Genomic DNA, 27,889 nt, shown 5'->3' with positions numbered 1-27,889 from the left:
TTGGTAAAACGAGTTATAAATTTCCAACTCATTGTATCTAATAAAATGGTGTATTTAATTATGAATGCACTCCTTATTATCATAATCCTAATACTCTCAATTAATTCTGGACAAGAAATAATGAATGACACTAAATTATATAAAGATACTGTACAGGAGGACCCACGTGGTTCCTTCAGTTGTCCATGTGGTATAGTAGTGTCAGACCACCAGCCTTTGAGCCTCAGCTGTGTTGAAACTTTTTTCCCAAGCACCTCACTATTAACGTTCATTCTCCAATAGATACTCAGTGGTCATATTAAGCCACCCTGGGGTATCCAAAGTTCCATAGGGATTTAAAGGACTGAGCCTTTCTCTCGTAACTAACCCTCATCCTTATGTTAGTTAGAATCAAGTCTAACTTGACTGACAGCAGGTGATTGCTGCCTCAATTTTGCATTCTTTGCAGCACTGAGGAGTGGCATGCAAGCAACTTGTACTTCACCAATGTTGGGTGTACAGCTGTCTTTCCCAGGAGCTGTGTTTATCTTGTGCAACCCTGTCAGGATGACTGCAGCGCTTTGGATCCTGACTTGGCCTTCTTCCAGAGGATACCGTCACTAGTTGGCACGAGAGTGTGGTGAGATGAAAGAGAACTTGCCAGAGAGAAGACCAGCCTGTGTACCTCCCCTGAGTTCACATGAGCATGTCAAAGGCTCAGCAAATCCCGAGGATCTTCAGAAGCTTGGACGCTTTGCCTTCTCTCTGGGAGTTCCCACGCTCACCTGGTAGTCCTTCCCATCATTCCCAGCTCAGCTTAAAGGGCTTTCTCTAAAGTCAGACCACTCACAAGTACCATGTTTATGGAGATGCTTCAAGAGCCTGGCAGATCAAATGGTGGCAGCTGGTGTGATCATCTCACTGTGTGCTATGGTTATGAGGAGAAGGTGGATGTCTTCTCCTGTCTTGAAAAAATGTTCTGTTGGTCATTTGTTGTGTTTCAGAGATAAGCTCTCACCATGTAGCTTAGGCTTATTGGAGAACCCTCCTATTAAGGTGGTTCTCTGCCTTGTCAGGATAGCTCTCTGAGCTCATGCAGAATGGAGGACTCCCGCCGGGCGGTGGTGGCGCACGCCTTTTATCCCAGCACTCGGGAGGCAGAGGCAGGCGGATCTCTGTGAGTTCGAGACCAGCCTGGTCTACAAGAGCTAGTTCCAGGACAGGCTCCAAAAACCACAGAGAAACCCTGTCTCGAAAAACCAAAAAAAAAAAAAAAAGAATGGAGGACTCCCTTTCTCAGCAGGGCTTCCTCTTCTCTGTCTAACTTTAGAGTGTCCCTAAGCTCAGATGCTTGATCGTATTTGGTGCTCCCTGCAAACGTTGTATGATTTAGCAGATAAATCTCACTCTTTCCTCCAGTTCATATAATTAGATGCTGTGCAATGACCAATCAGTCTTTCTTGCCTAATTCTAGAGGCTGGTGCCTAAGATCAGTGTACTAGTGGTGTTGGCTTACAGAAACCACCACTATGTTCTCATGGCTCGCTTGTGTATGTGTCTATCTCTAAATCTCCCCTCATGAGACACTATCTCATTGAGTTAGGACCTTTGCTCATAACCTCATTTTAACTTGATAACTACTGTGAAGATTATCTAGGACTACAATCACATACTTAGGCACCAGAGCCTAGGATTTAAAGGCAGGAACTCAGTAAATATGGGAGCACAATTAAGCCGATTTCAGTGCTTTACCCACTACTTCCAGTGTTTCATTGTAAGAAAGCCACTATGGTGACTGAATAATACATTCACCCTTGATAAAGCTTTTTTTCTAATTCTAAGATTTACTTGGCAAATAGGGAGCTATTGCAGTTTAGATATCTGGCAGTAAAGAGCATTTCTTTGTTATATATAAAGAAATAAACACAGTGATACATATGCATACATTTGTAAAGGGTGTAGATCTGTATCTCTATATCAAAAAAATGGATGTGTGTGTGTGTGTGTGTGTGTGGTGTGTTGGGAGTTGTGTGTGTGTGTGTTTCTGTATATCCAATAGCAGGGAAATCATCTGTAATACTAGTATGCAAGAAAGGTAAAACCTAGCCCTCTCCTGAACTATATCTTCTACACATGCGCATTCAATGGTGGGAATATTAGGATTCGTGCACTAAGGGTGAAATAGCCTGCCTTTTGGGGGGATTTTCTTTTTCATTAGAGAAAAGCATGCTTAGTCAACGTTTGGAAGTCAGCAGTTGGGTGACCCATGAGATTTACTGTCACAAGAAGAGAAGAAATTTTCTCATTGGTTAAGGGGAAATGGAAATATCAAAGGAAATCAGAGGATATCATTCCTCCTTTACTTAGGACACAGTAGAGTTATAAGTTAACAAGAGCCTTTGGGTCCAGCCCCAAGGCACCCTTCATGGTTCATATTAGAAACTACAAGAAGCAAAGAAGACTTTTTTCTCTGTTTATTTGAGAACAAATGAAATATTCTCTCACTCCATACTTCTTTGTGACAGTTTCTTTCTTGTTTTTCCATGCTGCAAGGTTTCCAGTTTACACAGACACACACACACACACACAGACACACACACACACACACACACACACACAAAATCAGCAATTCTCTGGTAAAAGCAAGGTTACAAGGCCCAAATTTCTTAGGGTCATAAAACAGATAAGAGCGGCTCAAAGCCACACTCTCAGCCTCTTTAAGGCCCCAGGGAGGATGGCTAGAAGGACACCGCTGTAGCACTAAAAGGCAAATTTGTTGATTTAGGAGGCTTTGAATTCTAAGAAGGGGGAAGAGGAGTTCATGTATGATACTACATTCCTATATTAAAATCTTGTATCAATAAACTGAGGTGAGGGCAGTTGTAGGCAATTAATAACTTTTTTAGGGTTAAACCTGGGGGTCAACTGAAATTAGTACTTTCCCAAGTTGGTTTCTGGAGAATTTGGGACACCCAGTTTCCTTAAAATGAAGGACTAAGAATCAAACAAGCTTGGACACGCCATAGCCCTATCTTTGAAGGTCTCAGATGTTATCTATTTTAAAAACTTCTCTTAGGTTTCAATGTCCTTTCAATAAAAGATAATTGCAGGGATATGACTTCTAAGTTCTATCTCAGAGAATAGAGCAAAGATTTTTTGACTGTGTGATTAAGTTTTCTCACTGGGGGTACAAAGAGTGGGGGGAAGTTACTCAATAAGCAAAGGAACAAGGAAGCTTTTAAATGTCCACAGTCCTTTTGGGACAAATAGATCCAGTTATGAAGCATGTCCCAGTATATATTCTATATATTAAAACTATATAGCTAAATGAAAAATCACCTTCCTGACCATCCACAGTTATATGTGCCCATAAGATTGAGATGCAATCATAAGATTACATATACACATCACATGAGATTACACACTGCAATGCTGGTATTGGGGAGACACCAAAGTGCTTTAGCAAAAGTGAGCAACAGTTTCCAGAGTCAATGGTCCTGCAGACCTTGTCTGGACAGGATTAACCTTCATCAGAGAATCAATCCTCTGGTGGGCTGACATCTGAACACTAGTTGTCCCCTGCTGTAACTCTCATGGCCCCTGACAATTAGTGATGCCCAGAAAATATGAGCAACTCTCAGTGAGGTTTTAAGTTGCCTGAATATGATTGAACTGTAAGTCTGCAGTGGACTCGTTATGGAAATGGTCGAACTTAGGATTCTGAACTTGTGAGTGAGGCATTGCATGTGTGTGTGTGTGCGCGCACATATGTTCATGCAGTGCCCCATGTTTGTGTGGAGACCAGAAGTTGATGCCAGGTGTCTCCCTTTATCGCTCTTCCTTACTTTTCTGTGACAAGATTGGCCACTTAACATGAGGCTCATTATTTCAGGTAGACTTGTTGCTAGGCATGCTTTCACCCTCTTCCTGTCTTCCCCTTCCATCTCTAGGATTACAGACATGTATCACAGGCTCAGCTTTTTATGTATGTGCTGGGGATCTCCACTCGGATCCTCATGCTCATGCAGCAAACATTCCTGACTGAACCATTTCCTCAGACCTGGGCATCCTTTCCTAATGAGACTAAGCTTTGACTGCCTCCTATGCAAGGGGGAGGGTTCCTAATTAACAGTGGAATAATTTTCTTGAGGTGGTTCCTTGTTTTTCACTCACAAAATTGTATGTATTTATTGTGTACAACATGTTTTAAAGGAGTTACATATTGTAAATAGCTAAATCAAGCTGATTATCAATGTGTTACCTTACATGGATTTTAAAAAGAACACCTTGTTTTCTTCACAATTTTTGAAAGTACTATGCATTGCTAGTCATTGTTGCTGATGTAATAGATAGATACAATAGATAGTTGATTATGATCCTTCCTTCCTTCCTTCCTTCCTTCCTTCCTTCCTTCCTTCCTTCCTTCCTTCCTTCCTTCCTTCCTTCCTTCCTAACTGAACGTTTGGATCCTTTGGCTGACATTTCCCTGCCTTGTCCTCAGTGGATTTTAAGTACAAACCTAGAGTTCAAGCAAGTTTATTTGTAAAGTTATTCTCCCAAATGAAGAAATTCCTTCTAAAACCTCTGTCAAATTTATTGCTAATATTATTGCCTTCTTCTTCCATACAGATTTCTGGCTACATTTTCTCAAGAAGGGAGAGAACTGTTGCTTATGCCCAGTTCTCATTGGCAGGATGGCTATGGAATTATCACTGTTTCCAGGCTATGTGCAATTAGAGACATCCATTAAGGATAGAAAAAATTTCCCCTGCTTTTATGTGACTTGAATTCTGCTGTCACTCTGGCTTGCATTCTGACCTTGACAGTGCACCTCTGGCATGGACAGGAAATCAAAGATATTACTACTATTATGATTCCCAAACATCTGTCATTGTTTGATCATTTCAAATGCTGAATTATTAAATTCTCAGGATAGCTTTTCAACAAGAATCTAATCTAATTTTAACTGTTAACACATTGTAACCTCACCTCGTAGGAGGCAAATGTATGTGTCAAATCATTTTTTGAACACCATGTGTAATTCTGTAAGCCAACCAATAACTGGAAAGCATTTCCCTGGTGTATATAGGCTTCACAAGTGCTGGCATGTAACAACGGCATATAACAGTTCTACATATCTGTGATAGGCAATGTAGCAGTTTGATACTCTCAGAGAGTGTGGAATGAAGACATCATTTTCTTCTGATCTATTTATTATTCCTTGGTTTGGGGCTTTCAAATTACTCTCTCCTGTTTATTCATAAAAATACATAATATGGACAGTTTCCTGCCATTTCACTAAGGCTACCAACCCAGAGCAATGAGTCCCTGACCAGAGGGCAGGCCTAAAGGTCCCCGCCAGGGAAAGCGGGCCCCTGCTGCTGGGGCTGCAGTCTCTGCTGTGATCTGCTGGACCTGCTCTGCCTGCGCCCTACTTCCCTTAGTCCCTGGCTCATTGGGGCATCCAGGAGTTCCTGTGTAGGTGCCGAGAAGTTTCATCGGGACGGGTGAGTGTGTGCTATCCTGGGGCGGACTGTCCAGGTAGAGAGCACAAACACCCCTCCCCCAGCTCCTGCTGCAGGGCTTGCTCTCCTACACACCCGCCCCCACCCCCACCCCCAAACCTGCCTTGTCTGCAAGGTCCTTAGCTGTGGAACAGTTTCCTGCCATTTTACTAAGGCTACCAACCCAGAGCAGTGAGTCCCTGACCAGAGGGCAGGCCTCAAGGCCCCCGCCAGGGAAAGCTGGCCCTTGCTGCTGGGGCTGCAGTCTCTGCTGTGATCTGCTGGACCTGCTCTGCCTGCGCCCTACTTCCCTTAGTCCCTGGCTCATTGGGGCATCCAGGAGTTCCTGTGTAGGTGCCGAGAAGTTTCATCGGGACGGGTGAGTGTGTGCTATCCTGGGGCGGACTGTCCAGGTAGAGAGCACAAACACCCCTCCCCCAGCTCCTGCTGCAGGGCTTGCTCTCCTACACACCCGCCCCCACCCCCACCCCCAAACCTGCCTTGTCTGCAAGGTCCTTAGCTGTGGAACAGTTTCCTGCCATTTCACTAAGGCTACCAACCCAGAGCAGTGAGTCCCTGACTAGAGGGCAGGCCTCAAGGTCCCCGCCAGGGAAAGCGGGCCCCTGCTGCTGGGGCTGCAGTCTCTGCTGTGATCTGCTGGACCTGCTCTGCCTGCGCCCTACTTCCCTTAGTCCCTGGCTCATTGGGGCATCCAGGAGTTCCTGTGTAGGTGCCGAGAAGTTTCATCGGGACGGGTGAGTGTGTGCTATCCTGGGGCGGACTGTCCAGGTAGAGAGCACAAACACCCCTCCCCCAGCTCCTGCTGCAGGGCTTGCTCTCCTACACACCCGCCCCCACCCCCACCCCCAAACCTGCCTTGTCTGCAAGGTCCTTAGCTGTGGAACAGTTTCCTGCCATTTTACTAAGGCTACCAACCCAGAGCAGTGAGTCCCTGACCAGAGGGCAGGCCTCAAGGCCCCCGCCAGGGAAAGCTGGCCCTTGCTGCTGGGGCTGCAGTCTCTGCTGTGATCTGCTGGACCTGCTCTGCCTGCGCCCTACTTCCCTTAGTCCCTGGCTCATTGGGGCATCCAGGAGTTCCTGTGTAGGTGCCGAGAAGTTTCATCGGGACGGGTGAGTGTGTGCTATCCTGGGGCGGACTGTCCAGGTAGAGAGCACAAACACCCCTCCCCCAGCTCCTGCTGCAGGGCTTGCTCTCCTACACACCCGCCCCCACCCCCACCCCCAAACCTGCCTTGTCTGCAAGGTCCTTAGCTGTGGAACAGTTTCCTGCCATTTTACTAAGGCTACCAACCCAGAGCAGTGAGTCCCTGACCAGAGGGCAGGCCTCAAGGCCCCCGCCAGGGAAAGCTGGCCCTTGCTGCTGGGGCTGCAATCTCTGCTGTGATCTGCTGGACCTGCTCTGCCTGCGCCCTACTTCCCTTAGTCCCTGGCTCATTGGGGCATCCAGGAGTTCCTGTGTAGGTGCCGAGAAGTTTCATCGGGACGGGTGAGTGTGTGCTATCCTGGGGCGGACTGTCCAGGTAGAGAGCACAAACACCCCTCCCCCAGCTCCTGCTGCAGGGCTTGCTCTCCTACACACCCGCCCCCACCCCCACCCCCAAACCTGCCTTGTCTGCAAGGTCCTTAGCTGTGGAACAGTTTCCTGCCATTTTACTAAGGCTACCAACCCAGAGCAGTGAGTCCCTGACTAGAGGGCAGGCCTCAAGTTCCCCGCCAGGGAAAGCGGGCCCCTGCTGCTGGGGCTGCAGTCTCTGCTGTGATCTGCTGGACCTGCTCTGCCTGCGCCCTATTTCCATTAGTCCCTGGCTCATTGGGGCATCCAGGAGTTCCTGTGTAGGTGCCAAGAAGTTTCATCGGGACGGGTGAGTGTGTACTATCCTGGGGCGGACGGTCCCGGTAGAGAGCACAAACGCCCCTACACTAAGGCTACCCAACCAGAGCAGCGGGCAGGCCTCAGCAACCCCCGAAAGGGAGCGCAGGCACCTCCAGCTTGTACTGCAGTGTCGCCTGTGTTCTACTGGACCCCGCCCGACCCCTTGCATTCGGCCTTCTTTACGCGGGTCATTGGAATACCACGCATCCATGTTTTGGTGTTGAGGAGTTCACCTGGAAGGGAACGGTTCCTGCCCCTACACTGAGGAGATACACCTAGAGAGTTAGTCACAGCAAAGACTGGTCCAAGACATCAGGCCTCTCCTGGCTCCATTTGAAGGAAAAGATGGGCAGGCGCCAATGCAAGAATTCCCCCAACAACTTGAAAGGCAATGTGACATCACCAGGATCCAGGAATCCCGAAATGAGAAGTCTAAACCCTAATACAGAAGAATTAGAAGAATTCGACTCAAAAGTGAATTTTATGAAAATAATAGAGGACCTTAAACAGGAGGTGAAAAACTGCCACAACCAATTAGAGATTACAAACAAAAAGGTAGAGGAAATGAATAAATATCTCAAAGATACCCAAGAAAACCAAGAGAAACAAGAAAAAGTAATCAAACAGGTAAGGGAAACGGTTCAAGACTTGAAGAACGAAGTGGAAGTAATAAAGAAAACACAAACCGAGGGAAGGATGGAGATGGAAAATTTGAATAAACGAACAGGAACTACAGAGACAAGTACCACCAACAGATTACAAGAGATAGAAGAAAGAATCTCAGACACTGAAGATACCATAGAGAAAATAAACACTCTCATCAAAGAAAACAGCATAACCAACAAATTCTCATCACAAAACATTCAGGAAATCTGGGACACAATAAAAAGACCAAACCTAAGAATAATAGGGATAGAAGAAGGAGAAGAAGTACAGCTCAATGGTCCAGAAAATATATTTAATAAAATTATAGAAGAAAACTTTCCCAACCTTAAGAAAGATATTCCTTTGAAGGTCCAAGAAGCATACAGAACACCAAATCGACTGGATCAAAAAAAAACATCTCCTCGTCATATAATAATCAAAACACAAAACATACAGAATAAAGAAAGAATATTAAGAGCTGCAAAGGAAAAAGGTCAAGTTACCTATAAAGGTAAACCTATCAGACTTACACCTGATTTCTCTATGGAAACCATGAAAGCCAGAAGGTCCTGGATAGATATACTGCAGAAACTACGAGACCATGGATGCAAGCCCAGACTACTATACCCAGCCAAGCTTTCGTTCACTATAAATGGAGAAAACAAAGTTTTCCAGGATAAAAACAAATTTAAACAATACGTAGCCACAAATCCAGCCCTTCAGAAAGTAATTGAAGGAAAATCACAAACCAAGGAGTCCAACAATGCCCACAATAACTCAGACATCTAAAGACCCTTCACCAGCACAACTTGAAGAAGGGAAACACACAAACTCTACTACCAAAGAAAAGAAAGAAAGAAAGGAAAAATGACCGGAGTTAACAACCACTGGTCATTAATATCACTTAATATCAATGGACTCAACTCACCTATAAAGAGGCACAGGCTAAGAGATTGGATACGAAAACAGGATCCAACATTCTGCTGCTTACAAGAAACACACCTCAACCACAAAGACAGACATCTACTCAGAGTAAAGGGCTGGGAAAAGGTTTATCAAGCAAACGGACCTAAGAAACAAGCAGGTGTGGCCATACTAATTTCTAAGAAAGTTGACTTCAAACTAAAATCAATCAAAAGAGATGGAGATGGACATTTTTTACTCATAACAGGAACAATTCACCAGGATGAAATCTCAATCCTGAATATATATGCCCCTAATATAAAAGCACCCACTTATGTAAAAGAAACGTTACTAAAACTCAAGGCAGTCATCAAACCACACACACTAATAGTAGGAGATTTCAACACTCCTCTCTCACCAATGGACAGGTCAATCAAACAGAAACCTAACAGAGAAATAAGAGGATTAAGGGAGGTAATGAATCAAATGGACTTAACAGACATCTATAGAACATTCCACCCAAATAGGAAAGAATATACCTTCTTCTCTGCAGCTCATGGAACCTTCTCGAAAATAGACCACATACTCGGTAACAAAGCAAACTTACACAGTTACAAAAAAATATCGGTAACCACCTGTGTCTTATCAGATCACCATGGATTAAAGTTAGAATTCAACAACAATGCTATCCCCAGAAAGCCTATGAACTCATGGAAACTGGACAGTCAACTACTGAACCTCACCTGGATCAAGGAAGAAATAAAGAAAGAAATTAAAGTCTTTCTTGAATTCAATGAAAACGAAGACTCAACATACTCAAACCTATGGGACACTATGAAAGCAGTGCTAAGAGGAAAATTCATAGCATTAAGTGCCCACTTAAAGAAAACGGAGAAAGCACACATTGGAGACTTAATAGCCCACCTGAAAGCTTTAGAAAAAAAAGAAGCAGACTCACCTAGGAGAAGTAGAAGACTGGAAATAATCAAATTGAGGGCTGAAATCAACAAAATAGAAACACAGAAAACAATCCAAAGAATCAATGAAACAAAAAGCTGGTTCATGGAGAAAATCAATAAGATTGATAAACCCCTATCCAAACTAATCAAACGGCGGAGAGAGAATACGCAAATTAACAAAATCAGAAACGAAAAGGGAGACATAACCACAGACTCAGAGGAAATTCAGAGAATCATTAGATCTTACTACAAAAATCTGTATGCCACAAAATTGGAAAATGTTATAGAAATGGACACTTTTTTAGATAAGTACCATATACCAAAGTTAAACCAGGACCAGGTGAACAATCTAAATAGACCTGTTAGTCGCGAAGAATTAGAAGTTGTTATAAAAAACCTCCCCACCAAAAAAAGCCCAGGTCCAGATGGCTTCAATGCAGAATTCTACCAGAACTTCCAAGAAGACCTAATACCTATACTCCTTAATGTATTTCACAATATTGAAACAGAGAAGTCATTGCCAAATTCCTTTTATGAAGCTGAAGTTACTCTGATACCAAAACCACACAAAGACACAACCAAGAAAGAGAACTACAGGCCAATCTCACTCATGAACATCGACGCAAAAATACTCAATAAAATACTGGCAAACCGAATCCAAGAACACATCAGAAAAATTATCCATTATGATCAAGTAGGCTTCATCCCAGAGATGCAGGGCTGGTTCAACATACGAAAATCTATCAATGTAATCCATCATATAAATAAACTGAAAGAAAAAAACCATATGATCGTTTCATTAGATGCTGAAAAAGCATTTGACAAAATTCAACATCCCTTTATGATAAAGGTCTTAGAGAGATTAGGAATACAAGGGTCGTTCCTAACTATAATAAAAGCTATTTATAGCAAGCCGTCAGCTAACATCAAATTAAATGGAGAGAAACTCAAAGCTATTCCACTAAAATCAGGAACACGACAAGGTTGTCCACTCTCTCCATACCTCTTTAATATAGTGCTTGAAATTCTAGCAATAGCAATAAGACAACATAAGGGGATCAAAGGGATTCAAATCGGAAAGGAAGAAGTTAAACTTTCATTATTTGCAGACGATATGATAGTGTACATAAGTGACCCCAAAAACTCCAGCAAAGAACTCCTTCAGCTGATAAACACCTTTAGTGGCGTTGCAGGATACAAGATCAATTCCAAAAAATCAGTTGCCCTCCTATACACAAAGGATAAGGAAGCAGAGATGGAAATCAGAGAAGCATCACCCTTCACGATAGCCACAAATAGCATAAAATATCTTGGGGTAACCCTAACCAAGGAAGTAAAGGATCTATTTGACAAGAACTTTAAGTCAATGAAGAAAGAAATTGAGGAGGATACCAGAAAATGGAAGGATCTCCCTTGCTCTTGGATAGGGAGGATCAACATAGTAAAAATGGCAATTCTACCAAGGGCAATTTATAGATTCAATGCAATCCCCATCAAAATCCCATCAAAATTCTTCACAGATCTTGAGAGGACAATAATCAACTTTATATGGAGAAACAAAAAACCCAGGATAGCCAAAACAATCTTATATAATAAAGGATCGTCTGGAGGCATTACCATCCCTGACCTCAAACTCTATTACAGAGCCTCAGTATTGAAAACAGTTTGGTATTGGCATAAAAACAGAGAAGTCGACCAATGGAACTGAGTAGAAGACCCTGATTTTAACCCACAAACTTATGAACACCTAATTTTTGATAAAGGAGCTAAAAGTATTCAATGGAAAAAAGAGAGCATCTTCAACAAATGGTGCTGGCAGAACTGGTTGTCAACGTGTAGAAGAATGAAAATAGATCCATATCTATCACCATGCACAAAACTCAAGTCCAAATGGATTAAAGACCTCAATATTAGTCTGAACACACTGAACCTGATAGAAGAAAAAGTTGGAAGTACTCTACAACATATGGGTACAGGAGATCACTTCCTACGTTTATCCCCAGCAGCACAGACATTAAGGGCAACATTGAATAAATGGGACCTCCTGAAACTGAGTAGCTTCTGTAAAGCAAAGGACACTGTCACTAAGACAAAAAGGCAACCCACTGACTGGGAGAAGATCTTCACCAACCCTGCAACAGACAAAGGTCTGATCACCAAAATATATAAAGAACTCAAGAAACTAAACTTTAAAATGCTAATGAACCCAATAAAAAAATGGGGCACTGATCTGAACAGAGAATTCTCAACAGAAGAAATTCAAATGGCCAAAAGACACCTAAGGTCATGCTCAACCTCCTTAGCGATAAGGGAAATGCAAATTAAAACAACTTTGAGATACCATCTTACACCGGTCAGAATGGCTAAAATCAAGAACACCAATGATAGCCTTTGCTGGAGAGGTTGTGGAGAAAGAGGCACACTCATTCATTGCTGGTGGGAATGCAAACTTGTGCAACCACTTTGGAAATCAGTGTGGCGATTTCTCAGGAAATTTGGGATCAACCTACCCCAAGATCCAGTAATACCACTATTGGGAATATACCCAAGAGATGCCACATCAAATGACAAAAGTATCTGTTCAACTATGTTCATAGCAGCATTGTTTGTAATAGCCAAAACCTGGAAACAACCTAGATGCCCTTCAATGGAGGAATGGATGAAGAAAGTGTGGAATATATACATATTAGAGTACTACTCAGCAGTAAAAAACAATGACTTCTCGAATTTTGCGTGCAAATGGATGGAAATAGAAAACACTATCCTGAGTGAGGTATCCCAGACTCAAAAAGAGGAACATGGGATGTACTCACTCATAATCGGTTTCTAGCCATAAAATAAAAGACATTAAGCATATAATGTGTGATCCTATAGAAGCTAAATAAGAAAGTGAACCCAAAGAAAATCATATAGTCATCCGCATGGAGAGGGGGAAGTAGACAAGATTGCAGGGCAAAAACTGGGAACTTGCGGGTGAGGTGGCATGGGGCAAAGGGGAAATGGGATGAGAAATATGAGAAGGGGAGGATGGGAGGAGCTCGGAGGATTGGGATGGTTGGGATATAGGAAGGATGGATACGGGAGCAGCGAAGTATATATCCTATCTAAGGGAGCCATCTTAGGGTTGGCAAGAGACTTGACTCTTGAGGGGTTCGCAGGTGTCCAGGAATATGTCCCCAGCTGGTACCTTGGGCAACTAAGGAGAGGGAACCTGAAATGACCCTATCCTATACTGATGAATATCTTGCATATCACCTTAGAACCTTCATCTGGCGATGGATCGAGGTAGAGACAGAGTCTCAATTTGGAGCAACGGTCTGAGCTCTTAAGGTCCAAATGAGGAGCAGAAGGAGGGAGAACATGAGCAAAAATTCAGGACCACGAGGGATGCACCCACCCACTGTGACAGTGGAACTGATTTATTGGGAGCCCACCAAGGCCAGCTGGTCTGGGACTGAATAAGCATGGGTTGATTCCGGACTCTCTGAGCATGGCGGTCAATGAAGACTGATGAGAAGCCAAGGACAATGGCACTAGGTTTCGATCCTAATACATGAACTGGCTTTGTGGGAGCTTAGCCTGTTTGGACGCTCACCTTTCTGGACGTAGATAGAAGGACCTTGGTCTTCCCGCAGGGCAGGGAATTTGGACTACTCTTCAGTATCGAGAGGGAGGGGGAATGGAGTGGGGGGAGGAGAAGAGGAGTGGGGATAGGGGGAGGGAAGTGGGGGGAGGGCAATATTTGGGAGGAGGGGAGGGAAATGGGAAATGGGGAGCAGGTGGAAATTTTAATTAAAAAAGAATAAAAATAAATAAATAAGTAAAAAATAAATAAATAAATAAATAACCAAAAAATAAAAAAAAAAAAAAGGAAAAAAAAAAAAAAAAAAAATACATAATATGTGTTTGTCTATTAGAGTTGTCCCTCTCTAACCTACTCCTCTTAGCTAATTGCAACTTGCTATCCATTACCTGATCTCTGTTTCCATTCCCTACCCTTTCCAGGTTCAAATCCCTACTACTCTACTCTGTACTTTTTACATGAGTTAGTTTTACTTTTGTGAATGATGCACTACACTTACATAAGAACAGAAATAAAATATACTCAAAATGAATTGTTTTCTCCCAGTAGACATGACTCTGCTGGCTTGCGCCAGCTGCTGATAACTATTTTTTCTATATAACGTCATCTTCTATTTTCTTCAAAACCACTGCTGATGCAGCTTTATTCCAAAGATTCAGGCCTAGGGGAGTCAGTACAGCAGGCACAGCCTGAGTTAGTCTTGCAGTCTGCAGGCCAGGAGCTGTTGACTTTTGCTCCCAGGGAAGTGGCAAACACCCACCTACCCAACTCCCATCACTTAGGCTATGAGCCATTAAGAGAGCATCCCCATTGTCTTGGATACTTTCTTGTCTTTTATTCTGATGGTTTCCAAACGCACATACTAGTGCAGATCTCCGCGGACTCAGTATCCAGATAATACTGTTCCACTCTTTCCCTCCTTTTTTAGAACATTGTAAGGTTCAGCTGAAAACATCACCTGTGGTTTATCTAGGAGATAAAGAAACTACCCTGGGTGTGAATTGAAATTTCTGACACTGTAGGCCAGAGCCAAATTATCTAGGGTAATTTTATTATTTTTGGAAGCCATGTATAGCACATCCTATCACAAATTCCTCAAATGGTTATCTGAGAACAAATAGTCAGCCATGAAATAATGTACACACAAGTAACATTGTATGAACTGAGAAGGCTTTATTTATATATTTAGAAGCATGAGCATGCACACACACAATTAAAGAATAAAGGATATGAATTTGAGAGTGTGAAAGTTGGGGTACATTGGAATTAGGGGTGGCAGGGAAGGGGGAAATTATGTGATTATATTTTGACTCAGAAAATGTGCTCTTAGCAAACCACAAGCTTTCCCCAATCCGAAATCAACGATTGTTATCAGGCAACACCTGGGGCATATAGCAGAAGTCCTCTTTGCTACCACCTTCCTTCCTGTGGCTCCCAACAATGTACTCAATAAAAGTCTTGATTTATAACTTTCTTCGCTTGCTTTGTAATGGACAAAAACGCACATAACCACCTTTGCTGGAACACACAGAGTTTTGGGTTTTGTGAATTCATGTTCCTGAAGTCACTCATGCTTCCTTCCAGCTTAAATTTTTCCTCTTTGCAGTGAACTTGTGCTCTCATTGGCAGCAGACAGCGTTTGCGGTCCAGGGAGGAGATCTCTAGAAACGATGGAGGTGGGATTTAATTTTGGAAAATACTAAAAAAGTGTCACGGGAACAATATTTTTAAACAAATTTAGTGGTTTGTGTGTGTGCATTCTACATGAATAGAACTTTTAAGAAGAAAAATTATTTGCTGCTAAAAGTATTTGCTTTCCTTTATGTACACATGAAGAATGTAGCAGGCATTAATTACGTAGAGAACTGAAAGCAGTTGTTTTTAGGAAGGCTATTAAATGTGCAAATATCTGTAAATTAATTTCAAGGAAAACCATGCAAGTACTATTGGTAGTTCTATGCTAAAAGAGTTAAGGACAGACAAGGCTCTTTAAGGAGGCAGTGGCAGATAACTATTTCTGTGACCAATTTTTAGCAGCATCAGTGGTGGAAAAGCTGGCACAAGATTTGTTAAAAGACCTGATATGCCTTAGTGGTAAAAGGCTCCAGAATTAGTTTAACATACTTTCTTTTTTTTCAAATATACATCTTTCATGTGTGTTTGTATACATATGTGTGTATGTATGTATGTATGTATGTATGTATGTATGTATGTATGTATGTATAGATGCCTGTAGAGGCTAGAAGAAGACATTGCACATCCTGGAACTGGAGTTATAGTATATAGTAAGCCACCTGATGTTGGTGCTGGGAACCAAACTTGACTCTCTGTAAAATCAGCACCTCCATAACCATTTTCCAAAGCACCATCTTAAGCACTGAGCTGTCGCTCCAGCCTGATTCATTTCTTTAGAGGCATGTCTGAAGCATTCATCCAGGGAGTGTAAAGGAGGAGTGGCCGCCACAGGTGCCTCTGTGTAAATATTGGGTTCTGCATATCTCCTGGTCCTCACAGTGACCCTGAGGATGGGAAAAGTAGAGAAATCCTTTTTTACAGATGAGACAATGGGGATCAAGAGGACACAGCCTGCCAGAGGTGACTCTGGTCTCTGCTCTCTCTGTTGGGTCCCTCACTGCAAAACCTGTCAGTACCACATGAGACCCTGCAGGATTTTGCAGATACTTGAAAGCTGTAGATAAAAACACCTGAAATGTCACCTCCTTGTCTGGATGGAGTTTAGTTCATCAATTCCCACACTGGAATTCAGGGCTCTGCCGTATACCAGGTCCCATTTTAAACCTCACTGGGAGCATTTCCACTGCCGCAGCTTAGGTAAGGATGCTCAATGGGCCTTCCCACCTGCACCGCGGCCATGTTTCTTTTCCCTGCATAGTCTGGGGTTTTCCCAAGTAGCCTCTGGAGACCCCTATTCTGATGAGGACAGGATATACAGAGAAGACACACCCTATCCCCACATTTACTATAGTTTTTTCCCGTTTTTGAAGCTCCCTGGACAGACATAAACCATACAGCCAGAGTTTTAAGAAGCATTAGATGAAGATAATTTTTACTTTATTTTGGTATTTTAAGTGAGCATGCTCAAATATATCAGAATATGGTATCTGAATTGTTAGTGCAGTAATGATTTGCCTTGTATATGCTTTAAAAACGTTAAGTTGGATTCTCTCCGAAACCATATGGATCATACACAAAGTTCAGCATTGCACAGCAAAGCTCAGAACACTTGCAGCGGGAGATATTCTGGCCACATTATTTGGTTCATGGTTTGACTTTGACCCTTCATCTACTACTATTGACTTCACCATGAGTTACTAAGTAAGAGGCAATCCAGCAGACTTATGGCTACTACAATTACTAATACTGCATTTTTATTAAAGTTTTTGCATTTATTTATTCAGGTGTGTGCATGTACACAAATTCACACCCTTGCTACAACTGACTTGTGGATGTCACAAGACAATTTGCTAAGGGGATTGGTTATCTCTTTCTTCCTTATATGTTCCAGGGACCCATCTCAGGTAACCAAGCTTCTCAGCAAGCACTTCTACCTGCTGATCCATGTGGTAGGGTCGTAATGTTAAACTTTGTATGAACCAGTACATCTTTGGAGCCTGCTTTACAGCTATAGTTCCATGTTTCTGCACACCCCCTCTGTGCCAGCTTGTCCATGTGACAGGGAAGCAATGTTATAATGTCTTTCCCAGTGCTGGAATTTCCAGCGGGCATCACCAACCTAAATCGTACCTTTTCATTCTGACCTGAGGACATTGCCGGTTCAAGTCTCTTGCCATTCTGACCTGAGGACAGCTGATAAAGGTCACATTGCAAATCCACGAAGTGTTCTTCTCCCCTCTTCCCCAGGCAAACGACATCCTCTGTCACTCTCTTGAGGGTCTAAATAGGCATTGCACAGAGCTGCTGAATTCAATCCAATCTATCACAGAACGGAGTCAAGGACTCGAATGAGGATTTGAGCTGCCTTGTGTTTAGGCCTTAGGGCTGGCAGCAGGCTGCACCTAGGCTCGCTTAATGGACTCCATAAAGAAGATGAATTTCTTGAAAGTGGCTAGGCAGGAGCCTCCAAGGCTAAGTGTGGTTGGGAGGCTGGAAAAAGAACATTCTTTCATTTCTGTTTCACCGGCATCAACCGGCAGCATGGATAGCGTAGTGTGCAGCACAGATGGGCCAATGCAGAACTGTTACATTCCCCTTGCATATTCATCCCCACAGCACCAACAAGTGTCTGTCATAATCAGCTGTGTTGAAACAATACAGAAGAACAGCAGATGACTCTAGAGAGGGAACGCCGCTGCAGTGATTTGCTGTGCTGCCACAAACTGTCTTCATTAGAAACTGGTATGTTAAATCTAATATTCTGAAATGTAATAGAGATAAACAAAATCAATGTATAGACTCAACGCTAGACTCTCGATTAATTCAGTCGTCCAAGTGTTTTATGCTTTATGTCTAAAGACAACTGCATCAAAGTACCTTTTTCTTTGGGTGGGGGAGAGAAGGAGAGGATGGTGAGCTACTGATGCATGCAGGAGTGGAGTGGAGAAAGAGGATTTGGTTTCTCTTTTCCCAGCTAACACTATGTCCATTTTCTGCCTGTGTTTTGGCTTTTCTGCTTAATATTCACAACCTTTTCTTTGGTGATGGATAAATTCTTGATTACAAATTTGTTTCTAGTCTGTTTCTTTCTTTCTTTCTTTTTCTTCTTTTTTTTTTTTTGAGTGGAGATTTTTAAAAATTAACCCAGCCGTCCAAAGTGTATCCATTCATAGATGTGACTTGTCCTTTCTGATAAATGCTTGTCACCTTGGTCTATGTAGACAATGACAAATTATTCAGTGAGAGCCAGTCATAGCAAAGCTAGGTTCTATCTGTTAGCGTCTGTGCTGAAGATTTCCTTCCTCTGCCTTCTCCCTTCCAAGGCTGACTGTGCCAGGAACTGGAGAGCCTGTGGAACCGCCTGTGGAGAGCAGCTTCCTGGGGCTGTTGGCCTGAGATCTCACCCTTTGGAGAGTGTGTAATTTGGCGCTTGCAGGATTCAAGGAAACCTTGGAGGAAGGAGAGAGGACTTCTGCCAGGTGGCTTCAAGCGAGTCCCAGTAAAAGTCGGCTGCATAAAGTAGGTCAGTCCTACCTGCCAGTTTAGAAAAAAACAAAAGGCTTTAGGGCACAGAATGCGACCAGCTAGAGTCCTGCTCAAATCCACTGCGCATTCGCTGGAGCTAGTAACCGTCTCTAAGCAAATTATCTTAAAACTGTCAGAAAAACCAACGGGCACAGCAGTGACTATCTCAACTGTCTCTAACTCATGGAGTTGGACACGGAAAAAATTTTAAATGCTTCAAAGAGCTATAAAATGATTTGTAGGTGTGATATTAAAGGCTTAGATGTTTCAATGGAAGCTTTAAAAGCTGTTTCCTGTAAGAACTCATTAAAAAATGATCCACACCCGTCTCTGGACCCATGGACACATGTCTTTCGTCTTTCCTCTTCTCCAAATCTCTAGAAGGAAATATTATTCCGTGATTATTTTCTGGTCAGAGAATAAGGTCAAAATTGAAATTCTAAGTTAAAAACAAACAAACAAAAGAAACAATGTATGTTGTGAATAAGGTTCTACCATCCAGGTGCCAATCAGGTAGAACTCTACTTACTACCTAACTGTTAATCAGGCAGAATCAGGGTGGTATGGCTACGGACTGACTGTAAGCACTATTCAGTCCTTTCTGCTTCCCATGGTCAAGCACAGTAACACCACAGTGCCCTGGGCATGACAGACTGTGCCTTTTAGAGCGAGATAATTCACATGAAGGGCCGTGGGAAGGCTCCTGTCCTCTAGGAGGGGTAAATATGGCGGATTCAAGCACTGCTTTCTGTCATTTACTCCATCCGAGGACAATGAGTGGTAACAGGGAGGTAGACAAGGTGGCACTTGAGCAAAGTACACTAAACAAGGTTACCTGAAATTTTAACATCTGTTGTTTTGAATGAGAGAACCAAACAGTGATGCTTTGCCTGAGTAGGATCCTATGAGCATAGAATGGAGCAGGTGAGGGCATGAAGATGGGGTCTTCTTGAGATCCTAGAGGCAAGTACTGGAATCATACAAGGTAATTACTTGAACTGTATTGGAAATATTTACTTGTTGAACTGTATTCGCCCTAGGCATTGCTAGAGACCAGAAAAAGTGACATGTTGCGATTTATTTATAATTAGGAAATGACTTGGGCCCAGGAGTCAACTGTGTGCCAGTCGTGGGAGGGGCCTGTTGTGTATCAGGAAATAGAAAGGCGTTTTTTTGATGGACTGGGCAGACCTGATGCTCATGAAGCTGCTAGAAAAGCCAGACTGTGAAATAAATAGCCATTTGGAAAGGTCCTTTATAAGCCAAATTGAGGAATTAGATCTGTCCCTGGGGACATTACACAGAGTTCCAGTTTGGGCATCCACAGCCAAGCTTCATGGCAGCAATTGCCTTGCCCTAGGTGGTGTGACGACACATTGATCTGCTTGGAGGGGCCTTTTCCTCCCGGGAAAGGAAAGACCTAGGGTTTCCAGGAAGGTATCTTGGGACACTTTCTATTGCTGTAACTAAAGAACTGATTGATACTGGGGAAAGTAATAAAGAAAATAATGATTTCTTACAGTTCTGGAGGCTGCACATTGAAATGCAAGGATCTGAATCCAGTGAGAAGCTTCTTGCTCAAGAAGGCTTTCAGCAGGGCCTCAGGGCTGTGCACGAGCATACACAAGAAAGGGAGTCAACTTTAGTAATAAAGCTACCCCCATCACTGCGTACACTAATTCACACAAGCGTTTGTGTCTTCATGACTGAACAGTCACCTGGGTCCCTCTTCCTAACACTTCTCTCTGAGTGTTAAATTTCAGTACTAGCTGGTGGGGACAGTCAAATCACCTCCAAACCACCGGATTGAATTCAGCAAGGCAAGGATGAGTATTCTCCACACAATGGACATGAGTTTTATGATTTGAGATCATCACTCTGCCGGGGCAAAATCAAAGCAGACTCAATCAGATCCTGCTATGAGAACGGAGTGACGTTCTCGGATTAAGAGTGTTTTCCGTCTTCCGCAAGGCACTTACATCAGATCATGGCCTTGAATCAAACAAAGTTGTGGGTCCCTCTGGGTATCAGGCTCTCCCTAGAATGCAAATTGGTAATGCACCACACTTAGGAAGTATATGGGCTAGTGCGGACTGCAGGAAAATCACTGGAGGATTGTAACATTAGGGAAATGTAACAGAGGGAGAGAGAGAAGCTCGAAGGCCCAAGGAGGAGGAAGAAGGTGGAAGACGGGAAACAGCACGTGAGTGTTTATTAAGTGAACAGGAAGGTGCCAGAAGGCTTAGAGTTAAGGAAAAGATGGAAGAGCTATTCTGAGCGGCTGTACTAGAGTTTGCAGTCACCAGGCAGCTCAAGGAAACCGTCCAGGGGAAGGTAAATTGTGATAGTAAAGACGGACTATGTAAGGATGTACAGTCTATCTTTCAAATGCTTAAGATAACACTGCTCTCTGTGGTCAGTAACAAGAGGGGCTTTTGAATCACATCAAATACAAATCAAAATCAATGTGTATGATTTAAAGCATGTCATTCCAGGCAAAAGATTAGGGTATTTGTAAATTTTCATGTCTTCTTTTCCTTCTGTCCCACCCGAAATAGCACTTGGCTATGAGTACAAGCACTCTTGGATATGCTTTATTTTTATTTACTTCCTTGGAGTTAAATACAGGCTTGACAGTCCTGGCTTGCAGCAAATACAAACGGTTGCCGTGATTCTATGAATATAAGCCGTAAAACAACCTTGTCAGTCTGAGGTGCAGATGTGGCAAGTGATCTAGAACTAAACATAGTTGAGGGTTTAGAGAGGTGGTAGCTAAAAAATCAGAGGATTTATTTAAAGGAACTGGAAGCCAGTTTTATACTCTCCTCTCTGTCTGTTGGGTTTGGAAAACTCTTGGCTGTGCCATAATTTTCTCTTCTTTGCACAAACAGCCCAGCTTTGACAGTGCGTCCCCATTCCTTGCTTCATTTTTTCCGGGCATTTCCTGCCAAGCCACATTGACTATTCTTTCCTTTTTTTCCCCTCATGGAAACTTCCATCCAGCCATCTCCTGAGCTTTTACAGAAAGGCCCTTTAGGCACCACAGAAGTCCTTTTGAGTGCTTTATCTTTGAACTGGGCAAGACTGACTCAGACTAGAGCTCCAGAAACCAAGAATACCCGTTATGCAATCAATCAAAATGACACTAAGGTGCACACTGCTTCCAATAGCGTGAGAGGAAACAGGCATTTGAGAAGAGTCCTTCAAGCTCCTCTCTCACACCCTTTAAATCAGGATGGGTTTAGAAAATTCTACTGAGGGCTAAGTATTTTTTAAAAATTCTTCTGTAACTTACATCTTTCACAGGATCCAAAATTCTTCTGAATGATAAATGATGTGCTGGGGAGGAGAAATAACAGCTCTAGCATCATAATAAAAACTTGAAAAGCAGCAGAATATGCCCAGCACAGGCTTCAATGTAATATGGAGCCTATAAACTTGAGTCCAATAAGGGCGATCTGTTGTTGTTAGTGATTGACTCGGGGTGCTCTGACTGCTGAAGCAGTGTGTTCTGAACCAGAGAATAGACTGATAGAATCTGGGTTCACCAGGGCTCCCAAAGGTTCTGGACTCTATCCCCAGCCTTGTGTCAGCTCACATAGGGTGAACTCATGCCACAATGACACCATATGACATTCTTTTCATTTCCTGTTGTGTTGAGGTTTGAACCAGGGCTCCACACATGCTAAGTAAGCGTTCTACTGCCACGTGATATCCCCAGGCTCCATCTCTAATCACTGTAACTTTATAGCATTTCTTTAACATTTTTGAGGTATTATACTCACTCCGTTTCCTCTTCTTTCCTTTTCACATTGCACCAGATTTTGTAGCACTAAAGTAGTAAGAGTTACAACACACAGAAATTTACCCCATCCTTTGAGAAGAAGCAATTGTTTCTAGTAATTAAGACCTCAAATTATCAGTGGCCTTTCAGTGCCAGCCTCAGCAACCCTGCAGGGATCAGACAGGATGCTTACAGCAAGCAGGACTGGCTAAAGATAATAGTCATGTTATATTTAGGAACACACAAACACAAGTAATGATGATGATGATGATGATGATGATGTTAGAACTTTAAAAGTTGTAGCTTTGGCTGTTTTCCTAACTTTTGAATTTTTGAAAGTTTGTGTACTCGAGGACCATAAACCCGTTTAACATAAAAAGCCCACAACAATTATTATAATAGATACAGTCAAGTCCTTGGTATATGTGAGTATGTGTGTACAAGGGAGAGGGAGAAGAGAGAGAGAGAGAAACAGAGGAAGAGGTGAGCATATAAATACATTAAGGTTTTTTTTAAAAAAAAAATTAGAATCTTTGATTTGGTAGATGATAAGCTAGGAAAACGAACCTCAGATACCTGTCACTTTACAGTAGCCTTGTGTTAACTTCTAGTGGAGGTGTTGAGGCTCACACCTCTGAAATGTTTATCTAACCTGAGAAGTTTCATTTGGTATGACAGGTTAGGTGGCCACTCTGTGAGATGACTTGGGTTCCATCCACCACATCTTAGAACGTAGTGATATTTCATTTGTATTTTAATAAATAAAGCTTGCCTGAAGGTCGGAAAATAAAACAGCTGCCCTATTCAGCCTTACAGACTATGCAGTAGTGCACACTAGTTTGCCATAGAAGCTGGGCAGAAGTGGTGCACGCCTTTAATCCCAGGAATTTAAGACAGGAGGAGATAGCTCTCAGACAGAGTCTCGTTGCCATTTTGTACTGAGGTTGAGATAAGAGTCAAAGGCTTGCTGTTTTGCTTTTCTGACCTTCAGGTTGAACTCCAATATTTGTCTCTGGGTTTTTATTAATCATGCTACATTTGGTGCTCAGGGTGGGGCCTGAACCCACGTGTGGAGTTTGGAGAGTGGCGTCTTCATGATTCATGGGCCAGGATTGTTGTAGGAGGCTGCCTGTTTGTTACCAGCTGCTCAGACCCAAAATAACCACACAGAAACTGTATTAATTAAATCACTGCTTGGCCCACTAGCTCTAGCTTCTTATTGGCTAACTTTTACATCTTAATTTAACCCATTTCTATTAATCTGTGGCTTACCTGCTAAAGTTCTGGTGTCTGTTTCTGGCGGGGCTTCATGGCTTCTCTCTGACTCCGCCTCCTTTCTCCCAGTATTCAGCTTAGTTTTCCCCACCTAGCTCTACTCTATGCTATCAGGCCAAACCAGTTTCTTTATCAATTAACCAATCATATTTACAGGATACAGAGGGAAATCTCACATCAAAGGATCTCATCCTTTTGGTCTGACATAGAGGTTAGAGCCAGTGGCTGGCTGCTTTACCTTGATGATCTTCAGGTTGAACCCCAATATCTGTCTCTGGGTTTTTATTCATGCTACATCAGAAATCTCTGGAAAATTTCACGTACCTCCCATCCACATGTCCACCCAGGGTGGTGAAACTGTGCAACTTTCATCTGCCTTGCAGGACACGTGAGAAACTTGAGGCTGTCCCTGAGATTTCTGTTTTGGAATGAACAGCTGGGTGAAAGCCCATCCCCGAGGAAATTTTCTGCAGCTGGAACCCTTATTTGGAGGAGTTAGGTACAAAGGAGATGCATGCTGTCCCTGAGCGAGCTCAGTCTGCACTGTGGGGCTCCACATACTCTTGGCAGCTTAACCTCAAAGGTGTTCTCCTGTCTTACCAACCATCTGATCTGCTATTTTATTATCCCTGCCCCCCCATTAGCCAGTCAGTTGCTACTACTTGCAATCAGAGACTTTGATCAAGAACTGGACATACTTGAAAACTGGCGTTCATAGACAATTTCAAATAAATCTTTGAACTGTGAGGTCCTGACACCAAATGAAACACTCTAGTGTCTTGCATCCTCCCCAAGTGATGCCCTGTTTTAAAGTGCATGTCCCTGCACTGCAGGGCTAACCTTTACCGCACATAGCACAGACTTAGGTGGACCTTTGCCTGATTCTTAAGGAGATATCCAGGTCAACAGAAATATTTCTGCTTCGTTGACAAGTCGGATGTCACGCTTGGCACACTTTTCTTGCTTCCCCTCCTGGCTTCCTCGTGGTCAGAGTATTTGATTCCTCTGCATGGCCCACTGTGCCAATCAAGCAGATGGCCTCATTTTCAGTATTGTTACCTCACAAGTGTTTAATTAGCTCTCTTCCTGCTGTCGTCTCACTCGCTCTCAGCTGTATTCATTAGACACCCGAACAGCAGCAGGTCGGGAAGGCCTGCTTCAAACAAGCGGCTGACATTGTTCTAGATTCCTTAAGGATCCCAGCTACCATTTGACGGTCAGCGACTTGGCCCACTGTAGTGTGGCACAGCAGGGCAGTTTGGAACTGGTGTATGTGTGTGTGTGTGCGTGCATGTGTATATGTGCATGTATGTGTGCGTGCGTGCATGCGTATGTGTGTATGCATGTGTGTTTGTATATGTGTGTGTGCTTATGCAGAGAACCATAAGGATGGTCTATAGTTTTTTCCCCTGAGCATTTAATAGTTTTTAATTTAACGAACATAAATAAAACTCTTCAAACCAGTGTACTTTATCTCTCAGGTCACTATCTTCTTCTCTGATACATAAGCAAAGTTAACACAATAATAATCGCGTGTTTGAAGACCAGTGAACCGAGGAACAGTGAGCACGAGAAGCTGAACAGATAGGGAGGACGGTTGGCTCAGCCACAGGTCAGACTGGAAAGGGAGACTACTCTAGAGTGTGCACTGGCATTCTGTGTGGCTGTGACCTTCATCTCCACTGTTATCAGTAACGCAGGAGCTCTAACATGTTGTGTGTAGCATCCTGGAAGTCACAAGTTTACAAAGACACACGCACGTGAAGGCATGAGCAGTCACAGCTCCACATATACATGCATGTGTGTAGAGGACTCTGCTTATGAGTTGTTAATCCTTTGGGATAAAGAAGAACTGCTGCATGTTTTCTCTGACTTAAACACTGCAGCTCTAGAGGAAATTTGTAAAACTTAGGCAAAAACGACTGCTCATAGTTTCCGTGGCTGTAGTGAACACTTGGAGGTGCCAACTTCTCCACAGCTGAAATCAGGTATCTGATTTACCTGGCCAGGCCGTGAGATAGGCTGTGGTCAACTCACCTAACAAAGTCTTCTGTGGGTTTCTATAAGACTAATCGAAATATCTTTGTCATCTTTCTCTGTTTTTACATTGCCCTGCCTGAACTATTAAACTATTTCCTTATTTTCAGAATTAAACCTCATCAACTGTTAGCAGCACAAATAAAAACAAATAATTTCCCCCTCTCTTTACAGCTATGAGCTCTATAAACACTCAGACAGGAGAGCTTTACCTGACTAGTTGGTAGTATGCATTAAACACCTTCCCTGTAGAGACTATGCATCCTTTCATTACATGGATGGATCATTATGAAGGCCCCCATACTTTGCTCTTCACAGACCCCTCAATGATCTCCCAGCAGCTGTGTGGCTGCAGTGTAAGCCAGCACCAACCTGTACCCAGTACAGTAACAGGACACGAGGCTATGTCATTAAAGCTGATGGAATTCAGGGCCATGCAGCACCAAGCTAAAGTTTTGGGAGGAGTCTTTGGAGATTAGATTTTACTCCATCTTGGTTAAGAACATCTATAGAATGTTAAAATCACAAAATAACTTGTTAGCTTTCATAGTTGGAACCGTCTTTCCTAATTTAATCCAGTCCCCTAGCATGAGACTTTTATTTCAATTTGAAAAGAAAGTTACTTTTCTTAAGGATTTAACTTTATCCTCTGTGTGTGTGTGTGTGTGTGTGTGTGTGTGTGTGTGTGTGTGTGTGTGAAGAAGTTACATGGAGCTGTGAGCAGCCTGATGTGGGTGCTGGAACTAAACATGGATCCTCCATGTAGCTGCATGTGCTTCTAACTCCAGAAACAACTCTCCAGACATCTCACTGTAAGGAGCCACACACGGCATGTGTGACAGCTGCGTACTGCCCCATGTCATGAGCAGAAATTGCTGTGTGAGGTTTCTGAAAAGACAGCCGTGTTTCATATCCATTCCAGAGTTCTGTGAAGAGTGTGTCTATCAAGATGGCGGTCACAGGTTGTGCCCATAGTGATGGTTTGAGCTTGGTATAGAATTTATTTCTTCGTGCAGCCTAAATCCACAGAATTCCAAACTGGTCTTTGTTAATTACATTGTGAATTGGTGGCTGTAGGTTTACAACGTACAGAAAGCAAATGTGAGCGGTAAGTGAGCCTTCACAGTCAGAAAAATCTGATCACAGACAACACAATGTGGCTAGCTGGACATCAAAAAGCTCTTGACTCTAATTTATTTAGAAATTATCTTGACCCTAACTTTTCTTTCCTTTTGTTTGTTGATTTACCAAGAGTTGTATATACATGTTATTTTCCTCCATACCTTGAAGTACCTTCTGCATGCATGACTCTCTGCTAGGGGCTGTAAGGGAAGATGAATATCAGTTAATGTGTCTCTGCCTTCAGTGGTTTTTAAAGCTCTGAAAATAAAGCATATGCACAAACAGCTATATATCAAGTCAGAGTACATAGAGGATTCATGGATGCCATTAAGCTAAACTCTCCTTATAAGCCTAAAAGAAAATCCTCAGTGAAATTGATAAGACACTCCCATATGTTGCTCATGGCATTGCAAATGATGCATACTTTAGGGAGGAATTAATTTAAAAATCTGTACAAAAGGCAGATGTATTTGACTGTGCAACATTGTTCTATGGGTTAGGCATAAGGGTTCAGGTCTGGCTAGAATTGGTTATTGGAAAACTAGGCATAAGAGTGTACTAAAGGCCCCAGGGAAGGGCATGCAGAAGAAGGTCGTCAGAAGCCATCTGTGGAGAGAGGCTTGGGAAAGCCCGCATGACAAGACACGGATGGGTAATTCCTGGGACACATTTCTGGCAATCTAAAGCCTTTCCAGATTGCTGTGTGTTAATTTTGTTCTTGCTTCCTTCATGGTGAAATGCATGGCCCCTTCATGTCCAATGTGCCTAGGAACGTCCCTTCATGCAAACTGCTGGACTTGCCTTCTCATACTGTACTTATTAATCCTTTGTTATGACCATGGCCTGCATCTTATCTCCTCAGGCTTCTCCACAGGGGCTGCTTTCTTACAACGCACTGGTCGTTACACACACCCATCTGCACTGCTTCCTGACCTTCTAGAAACAGATGCCGCACAGACCGTGAAATCCCACTGGAAAGTTCCAGAGTAATATGTGGCCAGAGTAAGGCCTGCAGGCATATTATCGTTAATTAGAAAAATGGAC

The sequence above is a fragment of the Chionomys nivalis genome, chromosome 16 (assembly GCF_950005125.1).
Source record: "Chionomys nivalis chromosome 16, mChiNiv1.1, whole genome shotgun sequence".
NCBI lineage: Eukaryota > Metazoa > Chordata > Mammalia > Rodentia > Cricetidae > Chionomys > Chionomys nivalis.
This window is presented reverse-complemented; position numbering follows the sequence as displayed.